The 17,676-nt window shown below is 41.0% G+C and overlaps 1 protein-coding gene across 2 annotated transcripts in view; it reads left to right on the top strand.

The window, feature by feature from the left end:
• ATP10B (ATPase phospholipid transporting 10B (putative)) overlaps positions 1-17,676 on the top strand; it is a 122,177-nt gene that overhangs the window by 32,126 nt on the left and 72,375 nt on the right. The gene's annotated exons all lie outside the window — the stretch shown is intronic.

The following is a 17,676-nucleotide window of genomic DNA, read 5'->3' as shown; positions in this document are numbered from 1 at the left end:
CAGGATGAGAACAGAAATTGCACGCTGGCGGCGCGGGAGTCCCCATTAGCTAAAGTGGTACCTCAGGTTAAGAATGGTTTCAGGTTAAGAATGGACCTCAGGAACTAATTAAGTTTGTAACCAGAGGTACCACTGTATATGCTGTTCCAGTCAACTTTGTAGATATCTGGGTACCAATAAACTGCTGAAATTATTTACATGCCCCCACATCACATTCTTCCAAACAATGTGATGTTTTTAGACCATCTGTACACAGTTAGGAGTCTTATCTGTACCAAGACAAGACTAGACTAGGGGTGTTTCCCAGTTCACATCCACACCCACACCTGAACCAATTCAATTATTTTTCTTCACTAAGGGTTATCTACTGGCTAGCAAGCACTAAACCTCCCTTCTTCTGCCTGCCCTAGACTTTGATACATCCAGCAAGCACCAGCAATTGGTGCACAGAATAAATATATGTTGTAGCCATTTTTGGATTCCAAGGGCTTGATTAAGTACTGTACAATTTGGGATTTGCAGAGCTCATACTGTCCAACATTTCTCCCATTGAAATGGGGACATCCCATTCCATAATTATAATTTTACTGTTTGTACCCCACATATCTTACTAGGTTGCCCCAGCCTCTTGGCTCGGTAGTCAGATAACTCCATACCCTCCAACATTTCTCCAATGAAAATAGGAAAGTCCTAAGGAAAAGCAGGATATTCTGGGATCAAATCAGAAACCGGGACAGCATCTCTAAATCAGGGACATCCCTGGAAAATACAGACACTTGGAGGGTCTGAGAGCTCAGCGTTTGACTTGGAGTTTCAGGGTCTCGGATTCTTCTTAGGAGAAGGAGTCTCAAAGTGAAGGGCAAGAATTAAGGGGGGGAAGCTTTTTTGCCATTCACTGTGCCAGGCAGTTTTTCATATTCATCAGGCTGCAGCCAGAGTTACCAGGCACAGCCATGCTCTCCCTCAGCCAGGTGCCACCCTCTGCTGTCACTTGGCTCAGCTCCATCCCAAGAGGTTCCACTCCTTTGGCATGGCAGGCATGGTTCAGTAGCTCCCTGCTTCACACAGCATCCCCGGGTCTGAGCCTCAGGTGATGACCTGACAACCCTAATACTGCTGGAGGGTACAGGGATACATTAACTTGTGTAGGCTTATAAAGCATTTCCACAACCCACTGAGCTTGTTGTCACACCAGTGGCATTCACTTGTTCAGCTTCAGTACAGTTATTTCCACTTGTAGGAGCAAATAAATAACTCTTCAGAGTGTCCCATAGGAACTGCATGGATTTTTGCAGTGAGGCAGAGAAAATATTGCTGTGGGCATAAAGAACACAAGAGAGTCACTTACAGTAAAAGTGAAAGAGTATAATAAAGTTTTGCAGGCTGTGTTACAAGACCAAAAGATAAAGAAAAGTAATAAACTTCAAATTAAACAATGAGCTGTAATGGTTACACACAGGAGTAGCTGCTCTGATGGGAAAGTAAGCTGCCTAGCAGACCTCTTGCATGCAGTAGTGTTCCTGGTTCTCATTTCCTTCCTTATTAAATTAAGCAAAAAACAACTTCTGTACAGTTTGATGTGCAGTTGTAGTTCATCTTTTCACCATTAACAATATTGGCTAAGATACAATCAACAATGATTATGAGTAACTGAATTAGAGGTACCATTGATCTAATTCAGAATGCGGGACCTGCTTTAATTCTATTTGTGTTTACTGCTATGTTTTCGTTGCTTGAATAATTTCAAACTTATTTGATGTTGAAATGTTTTGTTTGAATGAGTTCTGAATCACAAGTGGTTTTGTGTGTGTGTGTGTGTGTGTGAGAGAGAGAGAGAGAGAGAGAGAGAGAGAGAGAGAGAGAGAGAGAGAGTCATCTTTATGTGACCATCACCACAACACAGAATTAAAAGTGCATATTCATTTGTGATCATCCTAAACCAATTAATTGAAATGCGATACTGAAGGCAAACCACAAATCTGTGCCTAGTAAAGGACAGAGATGAACATAATGCATCAAATCTGGAATCTGAATATCAAGGCAATATCTAGTTATAATTTAATAAAAGTAAACACAAGTGTGTGTAGCTATACATTTATAAGCTTACCATGTAATTTTACCTTCCAAATGTTGGTTCCTGTTGTTTTATCTTCTGCTGTTTTATCTTCTGCTACTCTTGGGGAAGCTGATTTGGTGTTGGTGACCTGCCTGTGGAAGGCTCTCTGTAAAGAGATGCACTCAGTTACCTACAGTTCCCAGACATTTGAATTTCTATAATGCCTAAGACTGCAATCCTAACTCCACTTACCTGAGAACAAGCCCCATTGAATTTAATTGGACGTATTTCTGAATAGACATGATCAAGATTCCATTGTGAGACTACTGTGCATTTTTAGCTGGAGACTAATGTTATTTTTAATACTATGGATTTATTGTGTATTTTAGTGTTATGTTGTTCATTGCTCTGGAATATATTGGATGAAGGGCTGTATAGAAATGATAGATAGATCGATAGATGGATAGATAGATAGATAGATAGATAGATAGATAGATAGATAGATAGATAGATGATAGATATTAAGAGCAACCATCACCATTCCAACTGCACTAGGGCCAGACCCAGGAGCTTAGAAAGTAATAGTAGGTGAAGAGGGAAATAATGGTTGCATTGTTTATCAAATGTTTGTAAATGTAGGCAATGACTACATGGAGAAGCAGAAAGAAAGGGGGTGGGGAATGTGGTCCAGAGCAGTCCACTCCTAAACCCCCATTACTTCAGTGATCCACCGGTTCCACAGTGAATCTTCAGTTCCACAAATTCTCTCGATTGGAGGATTGTAATATAAACGCTACACACATTTTCAAGACAAGCACAGCCTATATTTACACAAACTATAAAGCAGTATAATTTTTGCAGCTTAGTTTATCCAATATTTGATGTAAAAAGAATTAATTTCTTTTATGGGTCTTTTTAATGTATCTTTGCACTTGGAAAATAGCTTCTTCCACTTTTGTATACTTCATGAAGTACCCATTCTGAGAATAACATTTTTTTAAAAAAACCGCCACAAATTTTTAATCTGATATTGACATCTGGCATAGCCTGACAAGGTGCATTTCCTCATCTGTGGGCTGTTTGATGTAAATGTAGCCCATGGTATCTAGAGACTACTGCAGATGGAGTATGAAATCATTTAATTTCAGGTTCTGGTTCTGCAGAATTTGTCAAGGGTAAAACTACTGCAGAAATCTTAACATCATGCACATTTCCAGGTTTTTCAAGCTGTTCATTCTATAAATTACATTTCACCCCTTCTAAGGGTTCCAGTTAATTGACTTAAGAAAGATGGAGAAAACAAACTTGACAATATTATTTGAAGCTTTGAGTAGGCAGTTATGGAAAATTACATTAAAAGCATAATTGGTCTTTTCCAGGAATATCCAGGGCTGCAGTCCTATACACACCTGGGAGCACTGAATTGAAGTAGCACTGAATTCAGTGGGTCATACTTCTGAAAAGATATGCATAGGATTGCAGATTACTTTGAAGGGCTCCATTAGCATATCATAAGATGATCTAGTCTTTGCTAGAATATGATTTGTACATGAATCATGCATCTACCTAGTACTTTTGAGTAGGAGAAGACATTAATTGGATGTTCAGTCATTTGAATAACCTTGTTTACATAGCCATTCCTTTGGTATTTTTCACTCTGTAATTTTAATAATGTTAGAAGCTGGTTTCCTTTCACACTTTCTCTTTCAATACAAGCAGCTCTGGCATAAATTCTAAAGTTTTGTGTCAACTTGAACTTTAAAATTAGAAACTTTTCCAATGTTCTTTCCATGATTAAGCTATACACTGGTGATTATTAGATGAGGTTCTTTGCATTCCCTGTGAAATATGATACCTACATTGCATGGAACATAAATTTGAAATGCCTGTCTTTGCTTTTGGGACCACATTGCTGGTAGGCAAAACTGCAAACAAGTAGTATGAGTGATTCAAAGATGTTTCCATGCCATGTGTGAAAATGCACATAGGCTACAATCCTAAGGACACCTATTTGGGAGTAAAGTCCATTGAACACATTGGGATTTACTTTATAATAAACACTCTTAGTATTGCTTTGCAGATCTCATTAAGTAAGGATGGCCACTTGCCTATATTTTCAGGCCATTCTTAAGTGTGCTCAGATCTACTGAAATCCAGCCTTGGGTCCCATGAAATCAACAAAACACCCTTAAGCATGCTTGACTTTGTATTGGATTGTGGCCATACCTAGTTTGCCTCCTGCCCTCAAACCTCCCTCAAACTGTGAGAGTTATAAGTGAGTCTTAGTGAAGTTTAAAGGGCAGAAGGTAGGAGGTAGGGCTCAGTGATATCTGTTTTTCAACATTGTGATATATCAGCAGCTAAATGCCGTAATACTGTATGCCAATACTGTATATCCCGATGTCCGGGATGTATCTCGACTGCAAGCCTTGGTGGCTATGTTAATCACCGAGGTTCAGAGGTAGAATGGCACTGAATACTAGCTTCTGGAAGCAACAGGAGAAGTGGACTGCTTCGCAGAGGCATCTGGTTGGCCACTGAAGGAAACGGGATGTTAGACTACTAGATGGACTGTTTCACTGATCCAGAAAAGCTCTTCTGAAAGTAGACACTGGATCTATCTATCTGCAATGGAAGAGAAGGTGTTAGAAATTGTTCTCAAATTCTTATTACACAAACCTGAACATCATTTTTAAGTGTTATGAAATAAAGGTCTCTGGCCTTCTTTAGCACCTATAAATAAAACGGTATCAGAGGCCACTAGTCCAAGTCACCCTCATTTATCTTACAAATCCCAGAAGGGCTCCCACAGCACAGTGTTAAAGTGAAGTGATAATTAATGCAAAGAAAAATGTCAGTTCCGTGGATTAGGCAATGAATGTGCAATTGTCAAAACATTATGCTGTGCAACGGAGGACAATCAGTTCCTCTGTTGCCTCAGGCTAGTCCAAGCTCAAGTAAACAGCACACTGTAACAAGCAGACATTAATAAATGATAAAATGCATGGGATCTCTCTTAGAAGCACAGAGCACACAGAGCAACTCAGTGCAGAGCTCTCTTCCTCCGCTCTGGTTTTCGCAGATTCCCCTGTCTCTGTTGATACCAACTGTCAGTTCATTGAACTTTTTGTCAACTCTCTATTCAAGAGCCAGGAATGACTAAAAGCATGCAGAAAAGGGAAATTAGTCTGATTAGTCTGAGAAAAATTCACAAGGAATATCTCAGAGAACTTAATGTTTTGATTGGTTGGCTTTGTTTCTGACCCTTCTTGACTTCCCTAAATGATTTTAAAACCTCACAGGACTTCTAGAGAATTGTTCTAAGATGTTACATTTCAGTTGAATTGCCAAACTAAAATACTAATAGTTAAAATAAGTGTATTTCAGGTATTAAATATCACTTTATTGCTCAAAAGTATATTGCAAAAAAATATGTGTGTAGACAAATTTTCCACGTCTCTGATTATGAAGAGCTGGATGCTAAAACAGAGAACGCTAGGCAGAAATAAGAGGTGTGTACTATAGCCAAACAGGCATATGGTATCCTGCAATGAATTGACATATGCACACTATCCAAGGCAAAAGGAAACACTGTGAAAGAGTGAAAGTGACAAACATAAAGTATCCAGCCGCCTCCACTGACAGTCCAGTTCTTTGCACCTGGGGCAACATACAACATTAAAAATTTCTAATACAATGAAATCTAGTCTAAAATGACTAAAATCCAGTAAAATCTCAGCCAAGGAGCTGTGGCAATCACAAGTGTACTATATAAAAAAGGAAAATGCCCCAACAATAAAAAGTCATGGCCTATAAAACTGCTCAATAAAACAGAACGCCAAAGCCTCAAGACCCTTAATGCAGAGCTGGCCCTGTATCTGCAGTGCAATAGCACAAACAATTTGCTTCAGGCAGCACCATGAAGAGGTGGCAGATGAAGGAGCAATTTGTGTCAGGTGCAGCAAGATGTTTTAATGTCCTGGTCCTAGCAGGGTTCCACTTCAGGGAGCAAAATGCCTTTGGCCAGGATTGCATTAATGTCACTGAATGCCCCCTCTCCCAGTTGCCAACCTGCAGTAGTTACCAACTGGTGGCTAATACACCTTTTCTTGAGTTGTAGGGGAGCAGCGGCAGCCATTCTTGGATGAAACTGATTCTCGACCCATTTCAGACTGGGCCCAAACTTGGCTTTGGGGCTGAAGAATCCTTCATCGCCCTGATACACCATTATTAGGTGAGGGCAAGGAGAGTGAGACCCTATTTCTCCTCCCTGACTTCTACACAGCTTTCAATACCATTGGCCATGGTATCATCCTTGACCAGCTCTGAGGGATGGGAACCAGGGGCACTGATTCACTGTAGTTCCAGTCCTGCCTGCAGAGTTAGTTCCAGAGCTTGGAATTGGGAGAATGTTCTTTGGGCCTCTGGCGATTGTGTTATGGGGTGCCACATGGAGGTGTTTGTTGCCAGTGCTATTTAAGATCTACATGAAGCAGTTGGGATCAGCTGTTATGGAATTTGGAACGAAGTGTCATCAGTGTGTGCTGACACACAGCTCTGTTTCTTTGTTATAGTACATTTTGAGGGAAACAGTTAATTTTGGACCTAAATTGTGCAACGTTTAGATATCTGTCGTACTCAACGTTAGGTTTCTTTAACACCCCTACAGAATAGTAATGAATTCAGGAACTGCAGTCATGGCTGATGTTGCTTAGCAGAAAGGGGGGGGGAAGAATGGTGGATATAGGTGGTTCTAGGCCATGCTGTAAAGCTTCCTATCTTTGTTCTTGCAAACTGCATTAAATTGAAGTTAGAGCAAAAGCTGTTAGCCCCTTTCAGCACTAAATAAAAATTAAGAAAGACGTTATGTTTGTTAATCACCATTTAAGATTTGGTTCTTGTTTTCTCTGCAAATAATAAGCCAATAAATGATGTAATGTTGATATAATAGCCTAATATGAACACCTTGATAAACTACACTGTTCCCTTTTCTCATGAATTGAAAACAGATTGCATTATTTCATTGGGGGGGGGATTAGTACTTCATAGAAAAGCTGTCTATAAATATTCCTTCCAGCAGCAGAACTTCAGTAGTGATGAATTCAGGTAAGAGCTTAATGTAGATGAATGGTTTCCTTAGAATTAGCCAGGTGAGTCTGCATGAAAGCAGATGCACATCATTCATACTAATTACTTGCCAGGGTTTCTTTCCTTTCACATCAGCATTCTCAGCGATGCCTGGTGGCACCAGCTATGCATTTTTTTAAAAAAGAAAAGAAAAAGAGAAACCCTTATTGTACACTAATTCGATTTGCTAGGTGGAACTCTTGAAAAAGAAAAAGGGTTTATCTCTACTAAAGATGAGCTAAGCAGTACCTGAACAAACTGTGTCGTGTGTGCACATTTGTCTTTCTCACATCCAGGCCTGCTGCCTACTTCTTTCATCCACACATACTCAATGTGCTGCATCATGAGGTAAACTTCCAGAAAATGTTGTTCTAGAGAGGTAATGAGGCCTGGGTTTTTCCAGTTTTTCCTGTTCCAAAATGTGGGCTTTATCCCCAATATCCCCAAGTGAGTGTCTCAAATGTGCTGTGCTATGTAAACATTGTATTGGTTTAACACTGGTTTAACTATCATATCAATACCAACAGAGTTTTAGGAGAAAATTTCAAACTTCCCAACCTCTCACGGTGAGTTGTGTTTTGTGCAGGGATGCCTTAAGTTCTTTTTTGGGTGGGAAGAAGTGGGGAGATTTAAGTGGACTCTAAGTGTCAAAAATCAATACTAACATTATTTAAATACTGAACTAGTCTGTTGTGCTGCCATCATACAGGTATTGTGTATTTGTGTAAAGTTTGGTCTAGGTTTGATATTTTAGTTGAGAAACTGTCATCGTATTAAATGCTTGCTGTTATGTGAAGCACAGATAAAACCAATACAATGTCACTTTTGAAACATTTTAGTTGAGAACTATTGGTATGAACATTTCTTTATGTTTATGGTTTAGAAACCTGGTTGTACTGCAAAGCTGCTTGGAAGAAAAGACCTCACTATGTGGGAGTAGACTTACACTTTCCAATAAAAAAAAAATCCCTGGAAGGAGAAATGTCTGTTTAAAATTATAAAGCTCAAAATAAGAACAGTATTGATTAAACATTCCTTTGTTTAATTTTTTTTTAAAAGAGAGCCAGTGTGATGTAGTGGTTAAGAGCGGTAGACTCGTAATCTGGGGAACCGGGTTCGCGTCTCCGCTCCTCCACATGCAGCTGCTGGGTGACCTTGGGCTAGTCACACTTCTCTGAAGTCTCTCAGCCCCACTCACCTCACAGAGTGTTTTTTGTGGGGGAGAAAGGGAAAGGAGAATGTTAGCCGCTTTGAGACTCCTTTGGGTAGTGATAAAGCGGGATATCAAATCCAAACTCTTCTTCTTCTTCTTCTTCTTCAGTGAAGGACTTTGTCTAACAGAAGTAAGGGCAAAACTTCACAAGAGGCTCTGTTGTATACAGTATGTCTTTTGTTTTTACAAAAATGCAGCCTTGGGGGTTGCAAACTGGAGCAGATCATTGGAGGCCGAAGATTTTGCAGCCCTTCCCTCCTCGTGCCATTATTCTGCTTAACGTCACTGTTCAGCTGCTTTATTTTGCCAGACAAGTGGAAATTGCACAACTACCTATAGATTTTCCCTTTAAGGGGCGAAAAGCAGCAGGGTGTCTCTGTAATTTTTAGCAGGGGGAAAAATAGCATGCAGGGAAGGGGCTAGACTTTCTTTGCCATCCTGGTTTTCTGCTTTACCGTGCAGTCTTTGCAGCTGTATTTTGCGAGACCCTCCCCAACAATAAGGGCAAATTTTGTACCACTTGAGTCTCACATATAGTTTGGCCATAAGTGCCTGTCAGCTCATTGTTCACATGCATGTTGCATGAATGGCACAGAGGGAAGGGGAAATGTGTTTCTATGAGGAGCTTTTCATCACCTAACAGCAGGTATCTGGGTGGCCTCTGCTGGTTGCAAAATTCTGGCGCCTGGTTTGATCTATCAAAGCAGTTCCTGTCTTTTCTGTTTTCAAAACATTTAGGATACTTTCCCTTCCAAAAGCTTCCAAACATCAAAGAAAAAGTACTTGAGTAAGCTGTGTCATTTGCTGTTGCCATGGTGACAGGAATTATAGCTTTACCTATCTGATTCCATAACCATTAGTAAAGAACAAATTACTTCTGTCTTTGGATCCAATAGCAATGCATTTGCCATATTGGCCAAAAATCCGTTTGAGATCTTAATGTTCTGTGATCCAGGACAAAACAAGCTGGATACTTAAACCAGAAATACACCACCTAACCAGCCTTCCTTCAAATATGGAATTAAAAGTGCTATCTCCTAGTTGCTATTCAGATGAGAATCTGATTATATCCCAGATGCTCCTTTCATTAGAAATGATGTCAAGTGCTTCTATTTCAGAGCTATCGGAAGCATAAAAAATGGAGATCAGATTTAGATTTGTCAAACTCACGATGCCAAGATTCTTTCTTAACACTGTGAAAGTCACATTCAAAATTGGCAGGAGGCTGTGCCCCTTTTTCTTGCTTTTGTGTTATGATTCCTGGTTCATATGCCATTTCTTATCATTTTTATACATTGTGGGGGGATTGGGGAGAAAGAGAATCTTTTCTGCAGAAAACAAGGGGGACGTATCTGTGAAAACTCCTGTAATCTGTCTCTTTGGCCTCTAAAACAATTGTAAGGGCTGCTTGCTACCTTCGCATTTGGGGAAATGGATGAAAGAGGTAAAGGATTAGTTCAGATGTAACAATCTGGCTCTAATAAACAACCGTTTTTACTAGGGATGGTTGAATCTATCATGTTTCGGTTTCTCTGGGTTTCTTATTTTTCCTGGTTTGTGGTCAATCTATTAAATTAGTTTCCCAGTTTGAATGGGAAAGGGCGATATGGATGATATCCTGTTGAAATCTCAAACTGAACACAGCAAAGACAGAGTTCTTCAGCTTTCCTCTCAAACTGTTGTCCTTTTTTCACATCTCTTGTCACTGCTGGAAATTCTGTTATCTCTCCAGGCTACAAACATGGGGTCGATCTTATTGACCACTCCCTTTACCAAATGGGTAAGAAGGCAACTAGAAAAAGTGTTGTTTTTTTCACTTACAAAGGTATCTACCTTTGTAGGTAGATACAAAGGTATCTACAAAATACCTTTGTAGGTAGATACAAAGGTATCTACAAAATAGACATCTGCTAGAGGGCTGTTAAGTATTCTGAACTTACAGAGAGTAAGAAGCTTAAGGAAACAAGAGTGACAGCAGAGAAGCTAGACTTCATTCCTGCATACCCATATCTTTTCTCAGATGGAGGGCCATGTTCCTATCTGGGAAATCATCAAGAGACCAACATGTCAATGGTGGGTGGGGAAAGAATCAAAAGTGGCCACTCCAGAGCAACAAATATAAATTTTACCTTCATTCATTAGGCTAGTTTCTACAAAGACTTACACACTTCTCTCTATCCTTCACCCAAGCAGCCAACGGACATGATCAGAGTTCAATAACACATCCTAGCAAGTCAAACCCAAGTGAGAAGAGCAGGGAGCAGGAGCAGGGAGGAGTGTGGCCTGACAGCGCCTCAGTGACTGGATAAAAACCACCCATGCTACATGCACTTAACCTAGGAGCTTCAGTGAACTCATGGGGCTTACTTCTGAGTAGGCATAAACTTGCACTGGCATTTTAAAAACTTTTATTGGCATTGATGTTAGCTGCAGAAAATGGTTATGAATCCCAGTCTAAAGAGCTGTTAGAAATCGTCAATAGAAGGTGCTTCAGAGACAAATGGAAACTTAATGCTGATATATTGCTAAGACTGTGTGGACACTGTACTGAAACAATCAAAATGAAAAAATCTACCTCGGGCAGCACCAAGTGGGTGGGAAGGTTAATGAAGACAGGAATTGGTGTCTGGATGGTGCCACTGGGCTTTTCAAAAGTGCCACTCCTAGGTGGGCGCAGAGGACAATTTGGCCTTCCCTGCAAACAGTATTCCCCTGGGAAGTAACTTTCTCTGGCAACAATTATACCGCTAACTACTGCAGCCAGTTAGGCATAAAGAAGAGTCCTGAGGCAGAAATGTCATTTATGCTCACACCAATCTTAGGTTCATGAATCATCTTGCTAAGGAAGCTAGCGTCTTCATAGTAATCCAACAGGCAGCAACCCTCCAAGATCACAGGCAGAAGTCCACCCCATTTTTCTGATCTGAAGTCCTTTCACTGGAGATTAGACTTGGGACTTTGCATATATAAAGCCAATTCTTTACTACAAAGCTATGAAGAGTATGACACCTCCCCTTGCTCCTTCTCTTCCTCTGGCTTCCCCCTAAATAGGGATGGAGAAGACCTCAGTTCATCACATTTAAAGATGAATTTACCGATGAATTTACCTAATATGTGAACCAAAACCCAGCCATTCTTTGAAAGTTACACTTCTTCAAATGTTGAGATGTTCTCCAGTCAAGTAATGTGTTTAAAAAAAAAAAAACCTAGGGTGAAGTGCTCATAGGAGGACTTAGTTGAATACAACCCTTGGAGCAGCAAGAAATCTGGCCTATCATTCTTTTAATTTCACACCACTGGAGTAACCAGGGATAGTGAGGTTCAACAAATCCTATAACTTTGAAATTCTGGCCTCTAACATCAAGTTTCTCCAAACCCAGTGCTGCTTTCAGACATAATCAAAAATGTCAGTTAACAATTCTCATTTTCAGTTACAAGGACTAAAAGAACAGAGTGTCTCTGGCTCATGATAGAAGTTGGTTTACAACACACAGTGAATTATCAAGTGACCCAAATTGTGACATCTTGATTGGAAAATGCTTCTATTTTAAGATATCTGTATGAAATGCTATGGAGTGGGGGGGGGAGTACTCAGCCAGTGACTTTGAACAGGCATCTCCTACAACAGAGAAGACCCATAACACCCATAGCAAGGTCGTCAGAGTATGCATCTCACTATAGACCATATACCATGTTTCTCCAAAAATAAGATACCGTCTTATATTTATTTTTCCTCAAAAAACACACTATGGCTTATTTTCAGGGGATGTCTTTTTTTTTCCTCCTCCTGCCGCGGCCGACATTGCTGCTGCACCTATCACTATGTCTTATTTACGGGGTATGGCTTATATTCCTTGAATGCTTAAAAATCCTGCTATGGCTTATTTTATGATTACATCTTAAAATAGGAGAAACAGGGTATCTATATGGTCTATAGATGAGATCTAGAAAAGGGAACTTCCCCCCCCCCCAAAAAATAATAATAATCATTTGTGCTTTCTTTGTCCCTGGTAGAATTTCTGAAGCCACATGATTCTGGCAATTTCATAACTTCCTTCGGTGCTTCCCTATTAATAGTTCCATTTCATACATCATTAGTCTGAAGCCTTTAAAATAACAAAAGTTATTTCCAAGGCGCCTCACTTTTCAGCTTTTTCTCACTGCCTGTATTTTCTCTGTAGATCTAAGCAGGGCTTTATTTCAGCCAATAAGCATTGCAGCCCATTTCTTTAACCCTGTTTTTAGTGCCACGGTCAGCCTGGGGTATGTAAAGAGGCAATAAACACCTGTAAAATACGCCTCCTCCACTGCTGAACAGCCTTCATTCATATATCCGAAATTAGAAGGCGAGATGCCAAGATCTAAAGATTTGGACTTACACTGTAGCTAAGCTGCGGCCAGATCTAAGCAGTGATTGTCCCCTAGACCAGTGTTTCCCAACCTTGTGCCTCCAGCTGTTTTCGGACTACAATTTCCATCATTCCTGACCACTGGTCTTGCTAGCTAGGGATGATGGGAGTTGTAGTCCCAAAACAGCTGGAGGCACAAGGTTGGGAAACACTGCCCTAGACCAGCCTTCTTCAACCTTGGGTCTCTAGGTGTTTGTTGTTGGACTACAATTTCCATCATCCCTGTCCACTGGTAAACTGGATGGATATTATAGGAGTTGTAGTCCAGCAACAATTAACTCTACCCTGGGCTACCAGACATTGGCAGGTGGTGGTGCAGTAGTAGTATAACCAGTTGCTGCTAAGACCAATCCCATCCTGGTGGGTTTGGAAGCAGACCCTGGTGAGGTCTGAGCTCCATTCTATGCAAGCACGCATCCTTGCCTTCAGTAGCTGCTAAACAGCAAAAGCCATTTATTGCTGTCACATCACCATTCTAGCAGCTGTTGCGACTGCATAGTTCAAGTCCCACCCCCCTTTAAAAAGTCTCAAAAACCAAAATTATTTCAAGGTTTTGGTCTCTGTCCCAAGTTCACAGCTCTTGGTTTTGCAATTAGCTTTTATTTGTTATGAAATTCATTGCTTGCTGGCTGGTGTTCCCTTAACGTTAAGAATCGGCAGCGCATTGAGAAAGACTGCCATATCTTATTTGTTTTGACATCCTTGGCAGCCCAGGAAGTGCTGTGCAGGGCACATTCCTAGGAATGAAAAGGAGTTGCTGTTCTATTTCCATGGTGAAACATAACCATGAAACAGAGAGCTGAAGACCGGTACCGGGCTGATGCTTACAAGCTCACCTACGGTGACGAGGCCTCTTTGTTGCCAAGCCGCAAAAATTTTGTTGCAGATCCTTGTTCTCTGCTCCTAATTTAAGCCAGGTTTGCAAGGCTTATGCAACTTTCCTTAATACCTTTCCACACAAAGCTCTCTTGTAAATAATGCATTTCAAGCAGAGATGCCCTGGAAATTAGCAAGTGGAGTGTTGAAGATTTGGAAATGGTGTTCTCTGGCCGGTAATCTCCTAGATGGGATTTACCAATGACCAGAGGGGAAAGGTTTCTGCCTGGAAAATGACAAACGGTGTGACTTTAATAATTCATTCCAGCAGTACTGCAAAATAGTGCCTGTCCCTTGCTCACTGCCAGCCAAGCAGTGGCTATCTGTTTATACTCTTGCTATACCTACATGGACTTCTACTTACATACAAAAAATTTTTTCCCATATCCTTCACCCTTCCTTGTGTTTACTAAAGGGATAGGTCCCCGAACAACAAGTGGTGGCCAGCAGACACATGCAGCAACTCTGAAAGCAGAGTTCTGTGCTTTTATGTCAAATATTAGTGCTCTTGTAGAAACAGCTCAAGAGATCAAGAGTCATTAATCATTAGCAGAACCCATCTCCATGGGGATGTATTGTAATTGGAACTGTGTCAGCTTCCAAAGCAATTGTGTAACAACATATGGCCTGGCTTCACTGACATCTGTTGTTGCTAAGCCTCGTTTGTTGACAATCGAGGTCACACCATCCACCAGTTACCTGTCTTCAACAACACACCTGACCACTGGTTGTGCTTTTATTTTATTTTTGCTTGCTTGCTTGCTTGCTTGCTTGGCCATTGCAGATGCAGTAGCAGCTCTTAACCCCTGCTTCCTTCTTTGCCCTGTTTCCTGGAGTGTGCTACTAGCAACAGGCAACAGAAGCAGACAAATTATAGCCAGCAGGAGGTATAGCAGTGACACACCTCTGGTGTTAGACATGGGCATCAGATTACAGGATTCTGTGTCAACATCAGAGGCAGCAAGCTTTGGGAATATCATCATGTTCTGAGGAGAAAGGTGACAGGATAGCAGGGTTTCACAGCAGCCAAGCAGATATGGGCCACTTGGCTAAACAGAAGCTTAAACTGAAAACCAGGTATGTCCTCAGCAAACAAATGCGCTCTTTACATCTTCCCATCAAGCTCTTTGTTTCTATTGTTTCATTCCACTTTTTCAATAAGGAAGCAAACTCACCTATTTGGCCTTTGCACTTCTTGCAAAGTCTACCATTAACTCTAAGTGATGTAAGCATCAAGGCTACCAAGTGCAAATCACGGAAGCAGCATTCTCCTAGAAAACGGGTGGCAAAAGAGGATGGGCCTCCTATGCCTTTAATAGTCTTGTAGATAAGGAAATTTCAGCAGCTATAACTTGCATGACAAACTACACCTGCTGAAATTCCCACTTTGATGCAGCTATTAAAGGTGCCCCAGCCCTGCGCTTTTCGGCATCTGTCCATCCTATCAGAGACTATACTTCCATGTCTCTTACTCTCTTTCAGTTTTACTACAGATTATGCATGCAATTAGCACCTTAACATATTTGTTTTTTAATAACCATTTTTTAATTAAACGTTTTCGGCATAAAATACAATAAAAGCCCATTTCTGTAGACCAGGCATCCTCAAACTGCGGCCCTCCAGATGTTTTGGCCTACAACTCCCATGATCCCTAGCTAACAGGACCAGAGGTCAGGGATGATGGGAATTGTAGTCCAAAACATCTGGAGGGCCGAAGTTTGGGGATGCCTGCTGTAGACCCTAGATGACATTTGAGATCTGAGTCTGATTTCCAGACTCATTGCCATTGCAAAATGGCTGACACTGGAGACACTGCTGCCCATGAATTCACAGGCAATACAGTACAATGCAAAATATTTCCAGTACTCTAACAGTGCTTAGGTCTGTATGTCTTTCCCCATAAATCCTGACATCTCTGCAATTGCCCTGCTGAAATGTCTGAAGGTGCATCAGTAATATTCAGTAGGCCATTAAAAGATGTTTGACTTGATAGAGGTAAAGAACCAGCAAGAAGGAGGTCCACTTTATCCTTCCTTGTGTTGCTGGAAGGAAAGGAGGTACAAGTGCAGGTAAAAGCCAAGGAAAGAACACAGGTCTAGTGTACAGCCATGTGTTAAAACCATCTAGGTAATGAACATGATTTCAGGATGTGTTCTACAGCTGCACAGTTTCCATGTTTTCCCAATGCCAAACCTGGTCCCATAATCCATACATGGGACTTGATTCATTTATATGGCTATCTAAATAGGTCTCTCCATCTTTTGCAGCATGTTCATTATACAGCAGTGTGCTGAATAGAGCAGAAGCAGTGAAGTGTCTAAGCAAACAGATCCATATCTGGAAGAATGATCAACTTGGGGACTTCGTTTTTCCACACATAGTCTACTATTACTAGACTGATGCAAATGAGTTATAAAAAGATGCTAAGAACAGTTTCTTCCACCCGCCACACGCACATTATCATCTAAATAGTATCAGGAATGAAAATGGAGTCCCCATCCCAACATAAGCAGATAATAAAAAGAATTTTGTCAAGGCTGACAAGTTCAAAATGTGTGTAACCCTAAAACCCTGATAAAAGAAAGTAACATTTTCTGGGATGAAGGCTACAGCCATGTTAACACATTGTTCTCTAGCAGTATTGGTATTTTAGGGGGGAATCATGTACATGGGATATGATTATGCACGTACAAGATGACAGGATTCTGTTACCATACAGAACAGATCCCTTCCCCCCTTCATACTATATGTTTTAATACTTTCTTTATTCGTGTGTGTGTGTGTGTGTGTGTGTGTGTGTGTGTGTGTGTGTTCCAAACTATGGTGCCAGCAGTAATTCGCTACAAACTACCATAACTGTTGAAACCCAATGAACCAACTATTTGTGTCATATTTTCTGGTGCAAAAGTAAAAAATACATTCAAAAATTCCTATGTGCTCCAGGTGCTGCAATAAAAACCCAAGTAACTAGGCTGATTACGTGTCTCTGCATTTCATCACTCTGTACAATGCGCCTCTGCCCTCTTTTGGTCAAATATTTTTTACATCCTCATTCCCCAGCGTTCTCTCGACTAAATTTGTCAGGACAACAGAGTCCAAGTCATTTGCCACAGTGAACTCATCAAGCTTTTTAAAACATTATTGCAATATAATTGCCTTTGTCTTATTTATATTGTTACAGCCTACAGTTGCTATACCAAACACACTGCAAAACCGGGAAATGGAGGTTTTAAGTGATAAAACCATGAGTGATCTTTATTCCCTGTAATAGCGAAACGGGCAGCTCTAGCCCTGTGCTAGTTGCTTTGGGAGCAAAGCAGAGCCATCCACAAACAGCATGGAAGATAATGAATATCCAGGAGACCCCCCCCCCAAATTAGGCTGGAAAGATTTCTGTTCCTTTTGGAAAGGAAGGGTGATTCTTCATACGGTGAAAAGAGTGGAGAGATGCTGTCTTTCTCTGCCTCCTCTGTCAACATCCCTGTCACCCTGCCCCACCAGCCTCCACAAATTGGAAGGCAAATGTCTTCAGCAGGAAGCCTGTTATACATTGAGAACCCACCGCAATGTGATTTACGTAGAATCATGCATGATCAGGAGCCTAAATTGCATGTTGCAAGCATTAGCCCTTCCACACAAGGGAGAGTTGGAAGGGGTGGGACTGGACAGCACATCTGCACTCTTCCTCATGTTAGTCTAACCGCATGGGGAAATTGCATGCCCAAGTAGAACCTTGCCTATTCATAGATGGACAGCATTTGAATAATATCCTTATACTGAAGAAAAGCATTCAGGTTCAAACAAGGAACAGAAGCCTCTGTCCCTGTAATGGCTTTCTCATTCATTTCTTTGGGGATGGGAGATCTACAATAACATTGCTTTGCACCCATGGCTGAATCTGCTGCCTCGACTGAAAGAATGAGGCGGCCTGCACATGCAACACCTCCACTTGTACATGGCTTAGATTGAAAGTTTGCCACCTGGTTATCACAAAT

This window comes from Zootoca vivipara, chromosome 2 (genome assembly GCF_965207765.1).
Source record: "Zootoca vivipara chromosome 2, rZooViv2.hap1.1, whole genome shotgun sequence".
In the NCBI taxonomy this organism is placed as follows: domain Eukaryota; kingdom Metazoa; phylum Chordata; class Lepidosauria; order Squamata; family Lacertidae; genus Zootoca; species Zootoca vivipara.
Note: the sequence above shows the minus strand (reverse complement) of the source record. Positions and strands in the feature narration are given on the sequence as shown.